Below are 19,478 nucleotides of genomic sequence, written 5' to 3'. Positions count from 1 at the left end.
ACAAAATGAAAAATTCAATTCCTGTTCCCAAAAGCTACAGTCTACTGTTTTGTGTTATATATTTTGACAAAAAGTAAAACAAAAAATAAAACGCTAATTCAGGGTCTCAGTCCATTCAACCAAGAATTCTATCCCTGGAAGACTGTTTAAAGGTATTTTGGTGAAGGGCCCATGTTATATAAATTGACAAATAAGTGAATGAGTGAAAGATAAATGAAGGATAAATAAATAAATACAAGGCTTAACAACCAGCTTCCTTGAACCTCTTTGTCTGTCATCCACCTCCAAGCATCTTTCAGAGAGTTCATTTTAAACTCTTCCAAAAGAGTTGACGACCAATGGCCTAAACGCTCCTCAAACTTAACTATTCAGTTTGGATGGTAAATCTCATGAGACAAGTACTATAGAGAGTTCTTTCACAAACCCTTGTCTAAATGGAGTCCAGTTTACTGGAAACTTCAGTTTAATAATCTGTGCCAATCCCTTCAGCATCCCCTTGTCGCACGCCCCCCCACCTGCGACCCATGCCTCTCATGCTCTGACCGTATTGGGCTTTTTTCCATTGCCTAAATAGACCCAGCTCCTGTCTGCCTCAGGGCCTTTGAACATCCTGTTTCCCCTAGCTGTGCTCCAGCCTCACCAGCGCTCAGTCAGCTCCTCCCTAATGAGACCAACTCTGGCCTCACCCTAAGTGCTACCACCGCTGACAAAACCCCTCTAATCACTCCATTCACAGTAGACCTTCCCCCTCAGTCCGGTCCTTTGTTTGTCTCCATAGCACTTCTGATCACTTGTACTGAAGGGGTTCAGAACCTGCCACCCTAAAATAGGCCACTTTAGCATATGAAGTATTTTGAGGTAAAGGTAATCAAAACAAGCAGATGCAGGAAAAGCTCTTTATCTCCCCCATAACTGCCTAAAAGAAAGTATAAATTTCCCCTTTTGTAAAGGAAATTTGCATTTATAAAAGAATTTTCCATTAGTAAAGGCATCTGTATGAGGAGAAAACTACTCCCAGAGACAGTTTTTTTTTTTGCCCAAGAGACTCTTAACTGCATAACAAGGCAGCCTTTATTTACCAGATATTTCCTCCCCTCCCCTCCCTTCCCCTCCCCTAATTCACTCCCCCACCTAAGTGTCAAACCGCTATTTTCCATAACTCAGGATAGTGTACAAGTCTCAGCTGGACACCTCCTTGAGTCTCACATTTTTATAAAACTCTCCTGTGTATGTATGTAACTAAAATTAATCTTTTTCTCCTGTTAATCTGTCTTGTGTCAATTTAATTTTTAGACCAGCTACAGAACCTAGAAGGATAGAAATTTTTTTCCCTCCCTTATGCCATCCTTATTTGTATATGTTCTTGCTTTTTCTTTTTTTCTCACTACAATTCAAGCTCCATGAAGACAGATGCAGGGTCTACTTGACTCCTTATCTTATCCTCAGGGCTAGCAGAGTAGTTATCACATGATATGAGATAAACAAATAAACACTGAATAAATAAATGAATGTATTCCTACCCCTCTCATTACAATTTTAGGAAAATGAGGAAAACAAAATAAAACAAGTTTATATTAAGAGATACATTCAAAACAAAAATTTCCAGCATATATCCTGTGGGCAACAAATATTCAACCTCAGTATTACCTCTTTTACTTTTATAACCAAACAAAATACCTCATTCAATAAGAAAATCTTGGAAGGCAGTAAGGAAACCAACATTTATTTCTCTCTCACATATTACAGGATCTATATCATTTCTTGCAGTTCCTCCAATATCTCTGGGATAGATATAATTAGAAAAACAAACTGTAGCACTTCATTGTCTTTCCTTATCTGCAGATGTGAGACATGTAAATAACAACGTGAAATAGCCTGTGCAGGTCTCATACCTCAGGGAAAACTGGGATTGGTACAGATTGGAATGGTCAGAAGTGGCTCCATAGGAGATGTGGGGCTTACATTGAGTCTTGAAGAATGCGGGACATTCAGAAAGTAGAGAAGAAAAAGATGGTAAGTCCATGCAGATAACAGAGCTTGAACAAAGTGTAAATAGTACAGGAGTCAGCACAAAGCATTGTAAAAAAAATAGTGGAGAAGTCAAAATGGCTGGTGGATCATGACAGGGAAAATTTAGAAAGATGGGTTCTGTCTGCATGCTGGAATTCCTTAAATTCTGGGCTGAGGAGACTGGATTTTATACTCCACACAAGAACAAACCATGAAAAGATTGGTTATGATGAAAATTGCATTTAAGGAAATTTAAGTTGTTTGTGAATATGTGAACTGTCCTAAAGAGAAGCTAGAAAAAGTTGTGAGATAAATAAGTACTGGGGTTGTAATGTACAACATGGTGACTATAGTTGCTATATGGTATATTTGAAAGTTGCTGAGAAAGTAAATCCTAACAATTCTTATCACAAGGAAAAAAAATTTTTTTTTTTTTTTTGTCACTATATGAGAGATGGATGTTAACTAAACTTATCGTGGTAATCATTTTTCAGTATGTGTATGTTGAGTCCTTACAAGGTACACCTGACACTTAGACAGAGCTGTATGTCAATTATATCTCAATAAAACTGAAAACAATATTGTCTTCCAATACAGAAAAAAAGAGAAGCTGGAAAAGGGGAGGCTTCTTGAAGAGCTAATGTTCTTACCTAGGTGCTTGGCAGCAGAAGTAAAAGAAAAGTGTTTAATTGTATCAGTCAGGGTGTTACTGAGTCCAAGTTCACTCTGCTTGCTGCCAGGCAGGCCAATAAACTGGGAGACGGGTGTCGAGGCAAGGAAGATTGACTTTATTCGGAAAGCCGGCAGACCGAGGAGATGGCAGACTAGTGTCCCCCAAAACCATCTTATCGAGGTCTGGATGCCAGTTTCTTTTATAGAACAGAGAGGGGGAGGAGGTGAGGAAGTAAAGTAAAAAGGCCATCAGTCTTGCAAAATATCTCCTGGCTTGGCCAGCATCAGGGGGAAGAGATGTGTTAATTTCTTCTTTTCTGCAGCTATTCACAGGTGGGCAGGGTCAGATTGTCTCCCTGTGAGCTGAACAAAGGCACTTTAGTTTAACATTCAGGCAGAGGGGCAGGGTTCCCTGAGGCAGGCAATTATGTATGATTACAATAACAAAAGCAATGAAAAGCAAAGGTTAAAATAAATGAAACGGATCCAACATGGAGTCAGATTTTGCTCTTCCCTGTTACAAGGGTCCATTCAGAAAAACAGAAACCACTCCAATCATTTTAAACAGAAGGTATTTAATGCAGAGAATTGGCTACACAGATGATATAAGAACTGAGAAGTAAAACAGGGGACAATGAGGCAAACCAGGAATTAACAAAATCAGGAAGCTGTTACCGCCACCAAGGTTGGGGCAACAATGGGAAAAAGGGTCTTACTGGAGTCTAGGTCTGGGGCTCTCTCAGAAGCTGAAGACGAAGACAGCCTGCCAGAACATAGATGTTGTTTATTCAGAACCTGGAGCCATGCAGCAGCTCTATCTGCTGCTGGAGATGCTACCCATGGAGAAAGAACACAAAAAATATCATGGTCTCTCCTTCCTTCAATCTCCCACTAGTGGTTCCTTTGGTTGAACCTGGACAGAAGGCAATTGGCCAAGATATTTTGAAAAATATAGTTTCCTACACGTCAAAGCAGAAAAGGAGGTTAGGGAATGTTTCTGAGAGTTTACAGGCAAATAGACCAGCATATCAGTTAAAGAAAAGAGAAGCTGGGACTTTAGGACAAGTAAGCCATAAAGGGTAAAAAGTGTCCAGGTATATACTTCAATCATGCCATGAAAAGAAAAGAAAGAAATTAGGAGAAAAGGTTTACAGAGAACAGCATCATTTTGCAGATTATGGAGTTGAAAACCAGAAAAGTCAAGTTATCTGGCTAACGTTATGCAGCTTTTTCTTGAATGAATCCTAGGTTGAAACTGATGTTTTCTTCCAGGTAGTGTAGTACTTTTTCCATTATACTCTATTGTTCAAATTTTGTACATGTTCCTCATATTGTAAGATTTTTTTTTTAATGTAGAAGCAAATACAGTAGGTGATTTTCAACTGAAAAGAGAATTTATCAGGCTTAATCATTCAAAAAAACTTTTTTTTAATTTTATGCAACAAGTCTTAATAGCAGTTCTCCTTTATCCACATTTTCGAATGCATAATTCTGTCACATGTGGAGAAAAAGATGGCTTCTATGAACACCAAGGTTCAAACTGTGTGCTAAATGCTTGCAAGAATATTACCATATGAAATCAAAGTGACATGCATCGTGAGGGATGCCTTTCCAACTTGGCTTCAGAAATTTTTACAAAAAAGTCTATCTCCTGCTGTGTCTTTATGCAATTATACACAGCATGATTAGATGGAAAAAAAAGACTCCTTAAATACCATGTACAGCTAGAATAAAGTTCTAATCAATTCACTGATTTTAAATTGTTTCAAAATATATCCTGGGTACTAAAACGATCATCCTTAACTTTTCTTATTTTAGTAGAAATTAAGTTCTGTTTTTTTGACGAATACATTTCTGCTCAAGATAAAATATTAAGAGGCTTAAAATTCTAATCAGAAAATACAAATTTAAGTGAGATACTACCTTTTGTCTGTCAGGTTGGTATTATACATATATATGTGTGTATTATGCATATATATGTGTGTATTATACATATATATGTGTGTATATATATATGTGTGTATAATACACATATATATGTGTATTATACATATATATGTGTGTGTATAATTTGTGTATTATACATATATATATGTGTGTATACATATATATGTGTGTGTGTATATATATATATATATATATATACACAATCTCCCTATCAGAGGGCCTGGGAAATAGTAGACCTTCAAAGAACGCCAGTTACTTTCTTGCCTTTACAATGTTTTCCTTATGTAGCACTCACCCCACTCTATTCTATGTCTAACATGACTTGGCTCCAAGAATACAATCAGGGATAGAGAAATACCTCAGGAAGGGAAATAAATCAGGCAGAAAACGAATAAGCTTCTAGAACTCTTTGCAGTGTCTCTGCACATATCCTGTCAAGCCAAAGCTTTAAGCTGATGCCAGCTTCCAAATGACAGCAGGATGACAGGGCTTCATCACCCAGTGCATGACCTTAAAGGCTACCTTACTGATGCACATAGACTAAGGATAACCTCTTTTTCAGAAAGTGTTCTCTTACTGCCTTTTATTTTATTTTATTTTTTTTCTGTTTGTTTTTTTTTTAAACATCTTTATTGAAGTATAATTGCTTTACAATGGTGTGTTAGTTTCTGCTTTATAACAAAGTGAATCAGTTATACATATACATTTGTTCCCATATCTCTTCCCTCTTGCATCTCCCTCCCTCCCACCCTCCCTATCCCACCCCTCTAGGTGGTCACAAAGCACCGGGCTAATCTCCCTGTGCTATGCGGCTGCTTCCCACTAGCTATCTATTTTACATTTGGTAGTGTCTTACTGCCTTTTAAAAGCATGAATCAGACCCTGGAAAGGCTCAGGTTCATTACTTTAAAATAACCATGTAAAGGAACTTATAGCCACATATCCAGGCCTAATGGATTCTGCCCCCTGAAAGAGGCATAATTTTGGACTCTCCGTCTAAGTGCCTGTTGGGTTTCCATGGGAACAAATGTCTGGGGGTCAACTCTACTCATCTTGGGGTTGGGGAGCTATATGAATGGGTAAGAGAAAAAAATCTGTCCCCTTTGGGAGCTGATTGGGTCTAAGTATGAGCATATATTTGGCCATTACAGAGGAATGAAAGGGCTTGATGTGATATGGGGTTTTAAGGCCAGAGCCGTGAACACCTCACAGAAGTGTGACATAATTTTTAGCCCCTCCAAATGGCCCCCTGGCAAGCTGTTGCCTGACCACCTTTAGTCTGCTTTCCCTTTTGTTCAAAGAAAGGGTAGATGCTATCTTTTCGGGCTATTCAAAACGAAGAGAGAGAGGATTCTCAGACCCCATCCTTCAATTCTGATTTAATGGAAATGAAAGTCAAACTGAATGGAACAGTATCTGACATATAGTAGCATTACAACAAATATCTATCCAAATAAATATTTACAATGTATTATTAAATGAAAAATAAAGCTTTTGAGCATTGTGTAGTATATAATATTTTAAAATATACACTTATCAACTAAAGTATAAGTTCCAGTTCTTTTGCTTACTGAGTAACTTTGATCAAATCACTTAATTTCTCAGTGACTAAATGTCTTCATCCTTAAAATGGGGATAATATATAGTAACCACATAGGGCATTTTCATGAGAATGAAATGTGAAAATTTACATAAAGCATTTAGCATAATCTTTAATATTTAGTAAATGTCCAATATGTCTGAGCTTAAAAATATGCATATAACTGCTATATATTATTATCACATAAACATGGACAAAGAATACTTTAAGGGTGTAGATCAGGTTTAAAAAGAGAATTATCTGGCGGGTATATGAAGAAAGGAAAGAGGAAAAGGTAACCAAAAAGACAAAAACAACACCAGAAAAACAACAAATAGAATATGACAACATTTATGAATTATAAAATTATGTCTATACATTTTGACATATTTTCAATAAAAATAAATGTCTTATTTATACATGTATCTTCTTTACATAAGCATATTTTAAAATATTTTCTGCAATGAATATATATATGTTGGCTATAATGAGAAAAAAATTAAATTGAAAGTACATCTTATGTTTCACCTTCTGGAAACAGAAAGAGCCCTCAAGTGTCCATTTTTGTACTCAGTGATTCTGAAATTTTATTCTCTTGAAACCTAATCTAGCCATTGATGCCACCTTGTTGTCATAGGTAATTTCCCTAGATTTGAGGGCACTAAAATGTCCCCATAATTTGGTCCTTTCTTCTGCTTTAAACATTCAAGAGCTGAAATTCAAAAAGAACCTCAAATGCATGCATGTGTTCAACCATAATGAAAGTAGTACAATATTACTGAAGATGGTGGCCAAGAAAATTAACAAATAAAGAAGAGCTTTGTATTTAAGCAGTGTAAACTCAGAGTCAATGGCAGATAGCCCCCAAAGCTAATTTACGTAATTATATAAGAGAAACTAGTCTGTTACAAATACCCATCTTTTGAAATCAAAAGTACTCAAACACAACTTCCCAAAACACAGTGAAAGCTTGCTTTAATACTGCATTATGCAGTTAAATGGACAAGTAAAGGGAAGAGAAAATTAGGAAACATACAATATTGAACTCTTTATGTTATTTCCTAAAGCAGAGAAGTCTTAGGTTCACGAAGGCATATCTAAAGATGAAAAATGCAAGCAAGCAATCTGATTATAGAAACTCTTTGGAAGAAAGAAAGCTGAGGTTATATACTAAACTAAATGAAGATCAAGGTAGAATAGAATAAAATCAAGCTTTTGAACAAAATGATTCTTTAAATAACAGCTATATTCTAGGTACTGTACTAAGTCATTACAAATGTTATTTCACTTGATTCTCACAAACAACACTTTCCATTTCATTATAGAGACATCCAGAGACAAAAAGGTTAAATGACATACAAATTAGTTCATCTCCTTGAACTTTCTCTTTGCTCCCATGGTATGCAGGTTGGAGAAGAGTCAAATTTCAGATTTCACTTGAGAAAATCTATGCTTGAGTATAAAGACAGAATTATAAAGTGGTATTTAGAAGTATCCAACCATCCCTTAAGACCGGATGACTTTTGAATGATTTTTTTTTAAAGAAAAAGGTTTAGATATTAATGCTAGCATGATAAAGCTTGAACCATAACTAATATTTGGGCATATCAGTTGTATCAGTCAAAGGATAGACAATATATGCAGAAAAAGCATTTGACAAAATTCAATGCCCATTCATAATTTAAAAAAATTAAAATAAACTCTCAGCTAACTAAGAATAAAGGGAAACTTCCTTCAACTAATAAAAAGTGTCTACCAAAAAACCTACATAAAAATCTTAGCAACTCGGGCTTCCCTGGTGGCGCAGTGGTTGAGAGTCTGTCTGCCTGCTAATGCAGGGGACACGGGTTCGAGCCCTGGTCTGGGAAGGTCCCACATGCCGCGGAGCAACTAGGCCCGTGAGCCACAACTACTGAGCCTGCGCGTCTGGAGCCTGTGCTCCGCAACAAGAGAGGCCGCGACAGTGAGAGGCCCGCGCACCGCGATGAAGAGTGGCCCCCGCTTGCCGCAACTAGAGAAAGCCCTCGCACAGAAACGAAGACCCAACACAGCCAAAAATAAATATAAAAATAAATAAATAAATAAGATTACTATTAAAAACAAAAAATCTTAGCAACTCTGAATTCAGCAAAGATTAAATAGATTTAATAATAGGACCAAAAAGCATGGAATATAAAAGAAAAAATATTCACAACAAGGACCTACTGTATAGCCCACGAAACTATATTAAATACCTTGTAATAACCTAAAATGAAAAAGAATCAGAAAAAGAATATATATATTCATTGTGTATATATATATTCTGTGTGTGTGTATAACTGAATCACTTTGCTGTACACCTGAATCATTGTAAATCAACTATACTTCCACAAAAATAAATAAATAAATAAAAAATAAACACTTCCTAAATAAAGTCTTCCCCCATGTTCAAAAATAAAATTGACAAATTTGACTTCATTGAAATTTAAACTTTTGCTCTTCAAAAGACACTTTTAAGACTTAAAAAGGCTGTCACAGACTGGAATAAAATATTTACAATGCATATATCTTACAAAGTACTTTCATCCAGAATACATAAAGAATTCTTACAATACAATAATCAGAAGACAAATAACCTGACTTTAAAAAACATATGCAAAAGCTTATACTTCACAAAATAAGGTGGCAAATAAGCCCATGAAAATATGCTTATCATTCATCATTAGGCAAACTATTAATAAAATCACAGTGAGATACCATTACATACCTATTAAATGGCTAGAACCAAAAAGATTGACAATACCAACTATTGACAAGTATGTGGAACAATCAGAGCTCTCCTACATCATTAGTGAAAATACACACTGGAAAAGAGTGGGAGTTTCGTTTAAAATTATGCATAATCTTACCAAATACACAGAAATTCCATTCCTAGGTGTTTATTCAAGAGATATGGAAACATTAGTTTACACTTATACTCAAAAGCAGATTTATTCACAATAGCTCCAAATTGGAAAGAATTCAAATTTCCATCAAAATCTGAATAACTAAACAAATTGTGGTGTGTATATAGAAACAATGAAATACAATTCAGCAATAAAAAGGAATGAATTACTGATAAAAGCAATAATGTGAATAAATCTCAAGAACACGTTTGCTAAGTAAAAGCATCCAGATACAAAAGACTACATACTGTATGATTTAATTCATGTAAAACTCCAGAAAAGCCAGAACTATAGTAAAAAGAAGCAGATTTATAGTTACCAAGAACCAGGCGTCAGGAAGAGAAAATTGACTTTAAAGAAACATAAAGGAACTTTATAGGATGATGAAAATAGCATGATTACTGTAGACGTTACACAACTGTATACAATTATCAAAACTCAACAAATTTTGCACTTAAATTAGTGGATTTTTATTACGTGTGAATTACACTTCAATAATGTTTATTTTTAAAAATAGAGTGCAGGAAAAAATCGCCTATGGCCCTAGTGATTTAATCGTCAGTGGAAATTTTTTGTTGCCGAAATTTAATTATCAATAAATACAATTGCCTGAACTATAATAATGTAGCATTTTTCTGATTAGTAAATTACATGTAATCTGACACATGCTATGGTAATGAAACAGAAGGTTCAAAATACAGATTATTCTAAAGAGCCAAGGTAACAATACCAAGTATCACTGAGGATAGAGAGCAGCTAGAACTCTTGTACACTGCTGTGGGAGCGTAAATTGGTACAAATGTTTTGGAAAATTCTTTTGCATTATTAACCTTGTTTTGTATTATTAACCCTATGACCCAGCAGTTTTATGTGTACGTATGTATCTGATAAAAATAAGGTCTTATGTCCATCAAATAAAATATACAGTAATTGCATAGATGCTTTATTCATAATACCTCCAAACGGGAAATTCATGAAATGTCCAAAAACAAAAATTATTATGGAGAAATAAATTGTGATATATTCACCAAGGAATTCTATTGAGAAATTTACAATGAACTACTGCTACCCACAACAATACAGATAAATCTCATAGGCAACGTGGAACAAAAAAAGCCAGACCCTCAAATTCCATTCAAATTGTGTTAGAATAGGCAAAACAAATCTAAGTTGGTAGAGGTCAGAATGGTGCTTCTTCAGTGGGTAGTATTATCTGGGAGGGGGCATGAGGGAGACTTCTGGGGCACTGAAAACATTCTGTCTTGATCTGGGTGGCGGTAACACATACACATGTAAAAATCCATCGAATTGCACACTTAAAATCATTGCACCTTACTGTGTGTAAGTTATACCATAATTTTAAAGTTTTTCAAAGTTTAAATCATGCTTTTAAAAATTATGAAAAACATAAAATAATGATGTATCACAGCCTTAGAATACTAAATACTATTCTTGTTCTGTGGGTAAGAGACTGGGAGAACATTCTCAGTCTAAAAGACTGAGAGTCTTTTAGAACATGCTCCATATAAAAATCCTTCTGGAAGGTATTAGGGAATTCTCAGGATCAGATAAGATGAAACTTCAAGCCATATGAGAAAAATGTGAGCTCTCAGTTTATTTAAAATGTCAGCACTTTCCTTACTCCTCCAGTGGTTATCTCTTTTTAGTTTCCTGTAAGGGCTGAGGACAGACCTGGCTTGATTGGTAGTCATCAGGTTATACTTTAAGCCCCCGCTGCCTCTGAGTAGTAGTGTTCACTTGGACGAGTCAGGTACCCTCCCTCTGATTTCAGATTCCCAAAATACTATTACTAGCCATAATGAGGACAGCTTCTGTCTATTGAATATTTGTTATGAGCTGGACACTGTGCCTTCCACTTTGCACACAGTATCTCCAACCCTGTGTGCAGGGTCTTATTATTGAGAAGCAACATAAGACTGTGTTCTCTGGAGTCAGATTCTGAGTTAATATCCTGGCTCTGCTTCTTCCCAGCTCTGCAAATGTGGGCCTCAGTCTCTTCATCTATAAAATGAGAATTAAAAAAAAATTCCTCCCAGGATTGCTGCTAGGATTAAGCAGATTTATATATATAAAGCATTGAAAATATGCCTGGCACATACGAAGGGCTGTAAACATATTTGATAAATAAAAATGACAAAAATAATTTTAAAGATGAGAAAACACAAGGTCACAGTGGCAATAGCATAGATGGAGGAGAGTGCCACACTCCACGTGCAGACAGTGAGGGGATGCATTGTATGCTGGATTTTTTTAATAAGAAAAATAAGACATTTTATTATCATAATGCCCTGACAATTCAAAACAATATCGAAGATAAAATACTCTCCAACTGTTCTTGGACCACACCCCCCTTGGACATCCCTGCATTGAGGTTAAATAACTTGCCCAAAGTCACAGAACTGCAGATGAGGAACTGAGATTCAAACCCATATCCAACAAATTTCAAAGTCTACACTGACTAAACCTCCTCTAAGGGCCATTCTTGTTCTTAGAATGTATCTCTTAGAATCCCTATCTGCTGTATATAGTATTGAGGTCTTCTCTTGAAACATTTTTTATTCAAGAAATAAATAGCAGTACCTACCATGTATTGAGTTCTGTTCTAGCCACTGGGCATACAGCAGTGAACCAGACAATGTCCTTTCTCTGTCAGAGCTTATATTCTAGTAGGGTGAGACAGAAAAATGAATCCGAAGTGTATTATTTTCAGATGGCAATAAATCCAGTTGACCCATGTGCAAGGTTGGAGTTAGGGGTGCTGACTCTCTGTGCAGTTGAAAACCTGAGTGTAACTTCACAGTCAGCCTTCTGTATCCAGTTCTGAATCCTCAGATTCAACCAACTGCAGATCCTGCAGTACTGGAGTACGGATTTATTGAAAAAACCCACGTATAAGTGGACCCAAGCAGTTCAAACCCTGTTGTTCAAGGGTCAAATGTAACTGAGGAAATAAACGAGGCTGATAGACCAGAGCTGTGCTGCCCAATAGAGTAACCATTAGCCACATGTGGCAATTGAGTACTTAAAATGTAGCTAGTCCAATAATTGAAATGTGATGTAGGTGTAAAACACATATGGATTTCAAAGATCTAGTACGAAAAAGAGAGTGTAAAATATCTCATTTGGCTTATATTTCCCTTTAAATCCTTGAAGGTATTTATATTAGCTGTTTTAAGATCCGCATCTGCTAATTCCATTACCTTTATCACTTTTGTTTTGTTTATAATAATGGATGCTTCTCCTGGTAGTAGGTTGTACTTTTTCTACTTCTTCACATGTCTAGTATTTTGTTTCTATTAGACCTTGGACCCCGTGCATTTTATAATGTTGAGTGCTGGATTTTCTTTTAATACACATTCCTTTAAAAGGCATTGGACTTCATTCAGGCAGGCACTTAAATTACTGTACTTGTTATTCAGCTTGAAATTTGCAAAGTTTTCTTACAAGCTTTTTAGTGCAGGTTTCAAGTGTCCTTAACTCTAGAGCTAGTTTATTCTCCTTCGTAAGGCAGGACCCTCCAGTGTCCTGAGGGCTTCAACACGAACTCTTTACTGGGGTTGACCAAAACTCAGACATCTCCCAGCCCCGTGTGTGTTCTAGGAACCCTTCAGTTTACAGTGCCTTGGTTGTTTTTTTGCCCAGCCTCATGGAGGCTCACCTTTCACATCTGTAGGTTACTATTCAACACTGTATTCAAGGGGGCCTTTATGCAGATTTTGGAGAGTTTTTTTCCAGGCAGCTCCCTCCTTTCTGGTACTCTGACCCTTAAATTCCAGACACGTCACTCTTCCAAAATTCCAGCCTCCGTCTCCTCCTATGCTCTGCTTGAGTTTCCCTTCCCTTCACTGCAATCTGGGAAGTGCCTCTGGACAGACAGCCCAGCTGAACATAAAGTTCACGTTATTTATTTCTCTTCTCTCATGAATTACAGTCCTGCACTGCCTGTTGTCTACTGTCTAGAAACAGTTACCTCATATATTTCATGCAGTTTTCTCATTGTTTACTGTGAATGGGTATGTCCCATCACAGTTACTCCATCACAGTCAGAAGCAGAAATAAGCCTGTATGAAATTTGGCCATTTATAAAAATTAAAATATTTTATTTTTAGAAAGTAAATGCATTCCAAGGGCATCTCATCATAAGAAGCATCTAATCTAGTCCACCGATTTTCAAACTTGGTTGCACTTTGGAATAACCTGGAATATCACTCCAAGGGTTTCTGATTTAGATGGTCTGGGATGTCATTTGGGCATTAAAAAATTTTAAAGACCCCTTGTTGATTCTACTAATATGCAGTCAAGCTTGAGAACCACTGATGTGATATACTGAAGTATTTAGTGACTGACATTACACTACAAAGGAGTGGATGCAGTGTGTTTTTGTGTGTGGATGTTTGTGTGCACACACAGCTGAGTGTGTACATATACATGTGGAGTATACCCTCCACCTAGCTGTCTACATCAGTGGTTCTCAAACAATGTTGCTGGGAAAACACTGCTCAAGATAAATGCCTAGCAAAGGATATTCTTCCAGCTCAGGATGTGCCTAGCTAGCCCTAAGAGTAGAGAATGATAATGATGTTCAGGTGGGTGAAGGCCATCAGGAGCGGCTGTTTGCAAATGGGTGAGAGCCTATATTTCATGGATTAACCATTTGATCATATGCTCATCAACATGAGTTAGAGTGGCTACACAGTTGTATCCTACCAGAGAAAGCATATGTTTGGCTCGCCAGAGCTCAGAGTAGAGCTCATATTCCTCTCCTCCACTTTCCAGTTGCTGCAGTTTTTTGGACTGTTACCAAACACAGATTCATGTGCCCAACACACAGTGAGGCCAAACAATACTGAAACATCAGAGTTCGGAGCAGAAAAGGTTTATTGCAGGGCCATGCAAGGAGACGGGCTCACGCCCTCAAAATCCCCAAACTCCCCGAAGGGTTTCAGCAAAAAGCATTTTTAAAGGCAAGGTGAGGGAAGGGCATCCCAGGATATGTGATCAGCTCGTGCACGATTTTCTGATTGGTTGATGGTGAGGTAACAGGGTGGTGTCACAAGAGTTAACATTATCAATCCTTAGCTGACAGTAGGTCTGGGGCTGCGTGCTCATGATCATTAAGTAGTTAATTTCTTCCCTTTGCTAGTGGTTCTTAGTGTCTGTAAAACAACTCAGGAAGTGTGCACCAATTATCTGGGTACTTCAGAGAGGAACTACAGCAGAGGATATGGGGGAGGGATCTGTCTGGGAAGGCCCCATAGGTCCTGCTCGGATACAAGACCAAAGCAATACTTAGGGAATTATTAATGGTTAAATCTATCTCTACTGAGACAGGGATTGGATTGAAAATTTTCACAGCCTAAACTGGATTTTCTTCTCGGGATATACTCAAAAAGAATGAAAATATGAAGAAAATATACATTTATTGAGAGCCAGGTATTTTATATGTGTGAGCTCAATAATAGCACCAACCATCTTATGGGATAGGACAGCTTCATTTTAAAGAAGACACCAAGGAAAGCTTTAGAACCTTCTCTCTTGTGATTTTATTTGGTGAGCACAGAGTGGGGAAAGCAAACAATAAAACTGATTAAAGTATATCTGCTCTCAACGAAACAGATGAGCATGTCTAAGGCCAACCCACTCCTCTTGGAATCCTAGATGCTTCTGTGTGGAACTGCTAGGGCTCCACTGAGCACAGCATGAAAACTCTTTACAGGTAAGAATGATTCCAGATCTAATTTCCTATGATCCTACAGTTATAGCATCTTGCCCTGGTTAGGCAGTCAATTAACATATATAGAACAAAATTTTTTCTTTTTCATTTCATAGTGGGATCCCACCCAGCTAGAAATACTGGTCCCCTAGATTCCCCCATAAATACTCATACAGCCTGGCATGATGCAAAGGACAGAAACATTGGACAGACCTAGCTTCAAATCCCAGAACCAACTATTTCTAGATGTCTGAGTGTGGGCATGTTACATAAAAATCTCTAAAATTCACTTATCCCATTTATAACAGAAGAATAAAAACACAGTGCCTGGGTCAGTCAAGGTAACAGCAGGATAATGATGACACCATAAAATTGGTAATTGATGAGAATTTAAGACAAGGACTATTCACAAAGGTGTGGGCAGAGTTTAGAGGAAACCTGCAGCATGGAGCTATTACAACACTAGGCCTGAAGAGAGAGGGGAGATACTGGGACCATGCTGTGTAAAGAAGATTGAGGGATGCACCCAACCCGCAGTGACCCAGATTTTATTTGCGCACCAAATAAAATCACGGGAGAGAAGGTTCTAAAGCTTTCCTTGGTGTCTTCTTTAAAATGAGGCTGTCCTATCCCATAAGATGGTTGGTACGATACCCTGACCTCACTCTCTTCTTGCCTTCCAGTTACCTATCAATGTCTCCCATTGACCAAACCCAATAGGAAGTTAAAGGACAAAGGAGAAGGCAAGGGAAGGGTAAAGAGCAAATCTTTTTTGTGGGGAGGGGTTCATATACATGTCATAGCACCTACATAATGTGCTCTGAGGAGTAATGGAATAGCCAGGCTGTAGAGGGTACATAATACGTGTTAGCCCATTGCCTTTTCCCTTCTGGCACTTCCCTTCCTCTCAGGCTTTGTCTCCTGTCATTTATCTCCTCTTCTGTATCTCCCCAACTCCTAGTCCCATCCTTCCCAGAGACCTGGCTCCAGCCCTGACTACCCAGCCTTTGCTTCCTCCATCTGTTCTTGCCACACCTGACTTTCGTGAAGAATCGTTACTACAGTTCTTCACATTTACTTACCTGGAGGTCAGTCTGTGTCTGGCTAAGCACCCCTTCCCCTGCTACCTTGAAAACACCCATGATTGAAGTAAATGGGAAAACAGAGTAAATAGCATCCTTATTAAAACTTGCATTTTATTCTGTGGACGCAAGACCTTGGCTATAGTTTTAACTGTTTAGTCGTCTGATTTTTAGTCCAGAAAGAGTAGCACCAGCAAAACAGAAGAAGAAACCAAGAAAGAAAAAGAGAAAGAAAGGATTCACAGACATGGCAGGAGTGATGATTGAGATCCAGACTAAGTGGAAATAGAGAGAGAGAAGAAACAGACCAAAGTCCCAAGGACATTTATTAGCAAAATAATAACGTCCCAATCCTTGAAAAAAGGTAAAATTATGTTCAGTGTTGCCTGATTAAGAATGTAGAAAATAGGGCTTCCCTGGTGGCGCAGTGGTTGAGAGTCTGCCTGCCAATGCAGGGGACACGGGTTCGAGCCCTGGTCTGGGAAGATCCCACATGTTGCGGAGCAACTGGGCCCGTGAGCCACAATTACTGAGCCTGCGCGTCTGGAGCCTGTGCTCCGCAACAAGAGAGGCCGCAATAGTGAGAGGCCGGCGCACCGCGATGAAGAGTGGCCCCCGCTTGCCACAACTAGAGATAAGCCCTCGCACAGAAACGAAGACCCAACACAGCCATAAATAAAAATAAATAAACAAATACTTTAAAAAAAAAAAGAATGTAGAAAATAATACATTGTCCTAGCATATGATTTCTCACCATAAAAAGTGATGAAAATCAAAATTTTATTGAACCTTGCAGAAGCAGTACCTCAGCTACCTGGCAAATTCACTCATGTGGTATGCCTCATTCTGGTGAGGGGAGAGAATTAAGGAGTTAATATACTGTCTTACATGGGTCACTATTATTTCTTATACTTGGTCCTGTCCCCTCTGTTCTTTGAATGTAGATTTCCAAAGATTTACATGTATTGGGTCCCTTCTGAGGCTACTATGGAGGTGGATACATGGCAGGTGTTGATAGCAGAAGAAAAACGAGGTATGGAATCAGGCAAACTTGAGATCAAATCCCAGGACTAAATAATATCAAAGTCAGAAATATGACTGTCTGCAGGTTGGTCCAAACTGAAGGGCAGGATGAGGAAGAAAAGAGGATAAAAACTGTTTTAAAATGTCCCTTTACAACATGCCTCAGTCACCCCCTCCACACACTGATTCATTTGAAAAACCATTATTGGAAGTCCCTAGCATTTAGAAAGGTTTCTGGCACATATAGTCACTTAACAAGCATTGGGGCACTGGAGGTTCAAAGACAAGTATGGTGGGTCACTGCTATCAATTTGGAAAGCAGTGAGAAAGTCTTTGTTTGGATTACTTCCATCCTTTTTCTCACCCAGAGTCCTGAATATCTCCCCATCTCTTCTTGTATGCAAGGCTAAGTGTGGAGCCAAGTGTTCCACAACCCCTAGTCTTTAGAAGGCTTAGTTATTTATCAGCATAATCTAAGGGTTTATATCTTCTTGTTGTTGGCCTGGTTTATCCTGCTAATACGTGATGAGCGCTTTTTATCAGTCACTTCTAAGGTGTATGATCATATGCAAAATTCATGAGATAATATTACGTCCCAGGATAATATTATTCCCATTTTACTGATCAGAAAACTAAGGCTCAGACACACAACTAGAAATAATTTTTCAAGTCACACAACTAGAAATAATGGAACAAAGATTCCAACCAAAATATCTGCTTTTCATATATTCTAATGTTCATATCATGGGCACAACAGAACAAACCAACCTCCAGAACTGGGATCCAGGCATGGCCCTTAGTGTTTAGACCAGACTCCAAGATCTCTTCAACTTATTCAAGTCCAGATGCCAAACAAGATGACTAAGACAATTGTGACCAAAGAAGAGCTTACGAAAGTATTTGCATCCGATCAAATCCCCAGGGTGGGAGCCTGATGTAATGGAAAGAACACTGTCTGTGGAGTTCAGACACGTGATTCTTAGACCTGACTGTTTCAGTTAATGTTATTCGTGGTACAACTACTACTTATTGTATTTGCTAGGAAGCTCACATGAGATAATGATGAACGAATCACAATAACCACATAATTAATTCCTTTATTTAAAAAAAAAGAAAAGGTAAGAAGGTGCTCTTTAGCCTTTAAAAAAAAAAAAGATTTGGTGGAAGAGGAATTTTGGACTATTAGTTACAATGAGAGTTTTCATCTATCTTTGGTTTTCGTTTATCCTGGCTTTTTTTTCCTATCACTCATTAAAAAGAATTGTTAAGGTCTAGTTCACGGTCCTGCACAAACTTGTATGTTCAGTATGATCACAACTATGTTAAAAAATAAATGATTCATTTTTTTAAAAACTGGAAGGAAATGCACTCAAATGCTAACATTGATTATCACTGAGAATATAGATAATTTTTTCTTTTTGTAAGAGCACTTTTTCATAGTGAGCACATATTATTTTCTGAGTGAAAAAATAATACCTGCTCATTTTAAGTCTTTTCAGTACTCACCCAAATGTGTACCTTGAAGCAAACAGCAATGATGTAATTAAACAAGAAAAGAGTGTCTCAAAAAGTTCTTATCCATAAATATATGATCATATATGATCTACTTAGAGATAAATCAAAAATGAAGGGGAAAAATTATTCTGCAAAGTGTAGCCATAATTTTATAACAGTGACTATATTTCTGCAAGCAATATAATCTGGGAGCGGTATCGGTCCTTGATTGTGAAAGCAGAGACTTCCTCGTAGAATACTTCAACATTGTAAAATATCACAAACTGTTACCCTCAGAATTGTGACCACAGAGCAGAATGACCCATAAGAAGCACAGGCTATAAGCTACTCAGTGGAAACATCTGGATATCTACCTTAGCCTGGGTTTTCTTACAGGTGTTCGCTGAGCTGGGCAACATCAAGTTGGAAGAGCTCATGTCTGAAAGCCCCATGTATATATTTCATTTTCTTGGAATACAGGAAACTATTCACAATGCAATCATGAGGACCAAGTTCAAAATGTACCACCACCCCCCTCCCCAACACACTATTGCTTTAATACTCAACATTTATCAATGCCCATCTTGTCAAAGGCTAGCTGAAGTTTTTTATCTACTCACTGCACCTTCACCAACCTCAAATATTTGTTTAGTTGCCACCTTCCTGCTTAAGCCATTTTTCCAGAAAAAAAAAAGACAGTGCTTGGATTTAAACCTAATTGTCAAATGTTCTAGACACTACAGTGGCCTCAATAAAATAAGCTCAAAAGATGGGTAGTCACAGGTGACTGGGAACATACTTCAGTGAGGCTGCCATATTTATAGACAATTTACTTTGCTACAAATTAGTGACGACTAGTTGGAAATTCAGTGTCAATTCATCATTATATCATGAGACATAAAGGAGTTTCATAATCACTTGTCATTTTTTCTGTTTGACAATGGTTTATAACTTTTCCTCTGACTCTTGTGTTCTTCCTGATTGAGTATATTTTCTCAGCAACTGTTTTGAAC

Source organism: Eubalaena glacialis, chromosome 17, assembly GCF_028564815.1.
Source record: "Eubalaena glacialis isolate mEubGla1 chromosome 17, mEubGla1.1.hap2.+ XY, whole genome shotgun sequence".
Taxonomy (NCBI): Eukaryota; Metazoa; Chordata; class Mammalia; order Artiodactyla; family Balaenidae; genus Eubalaena; species Eubalaena glacialis.
The sequence above is the reverse complement of the archived record's forward strand: the minus strand, read 5'-3'. Positions refer to the sequence as shown.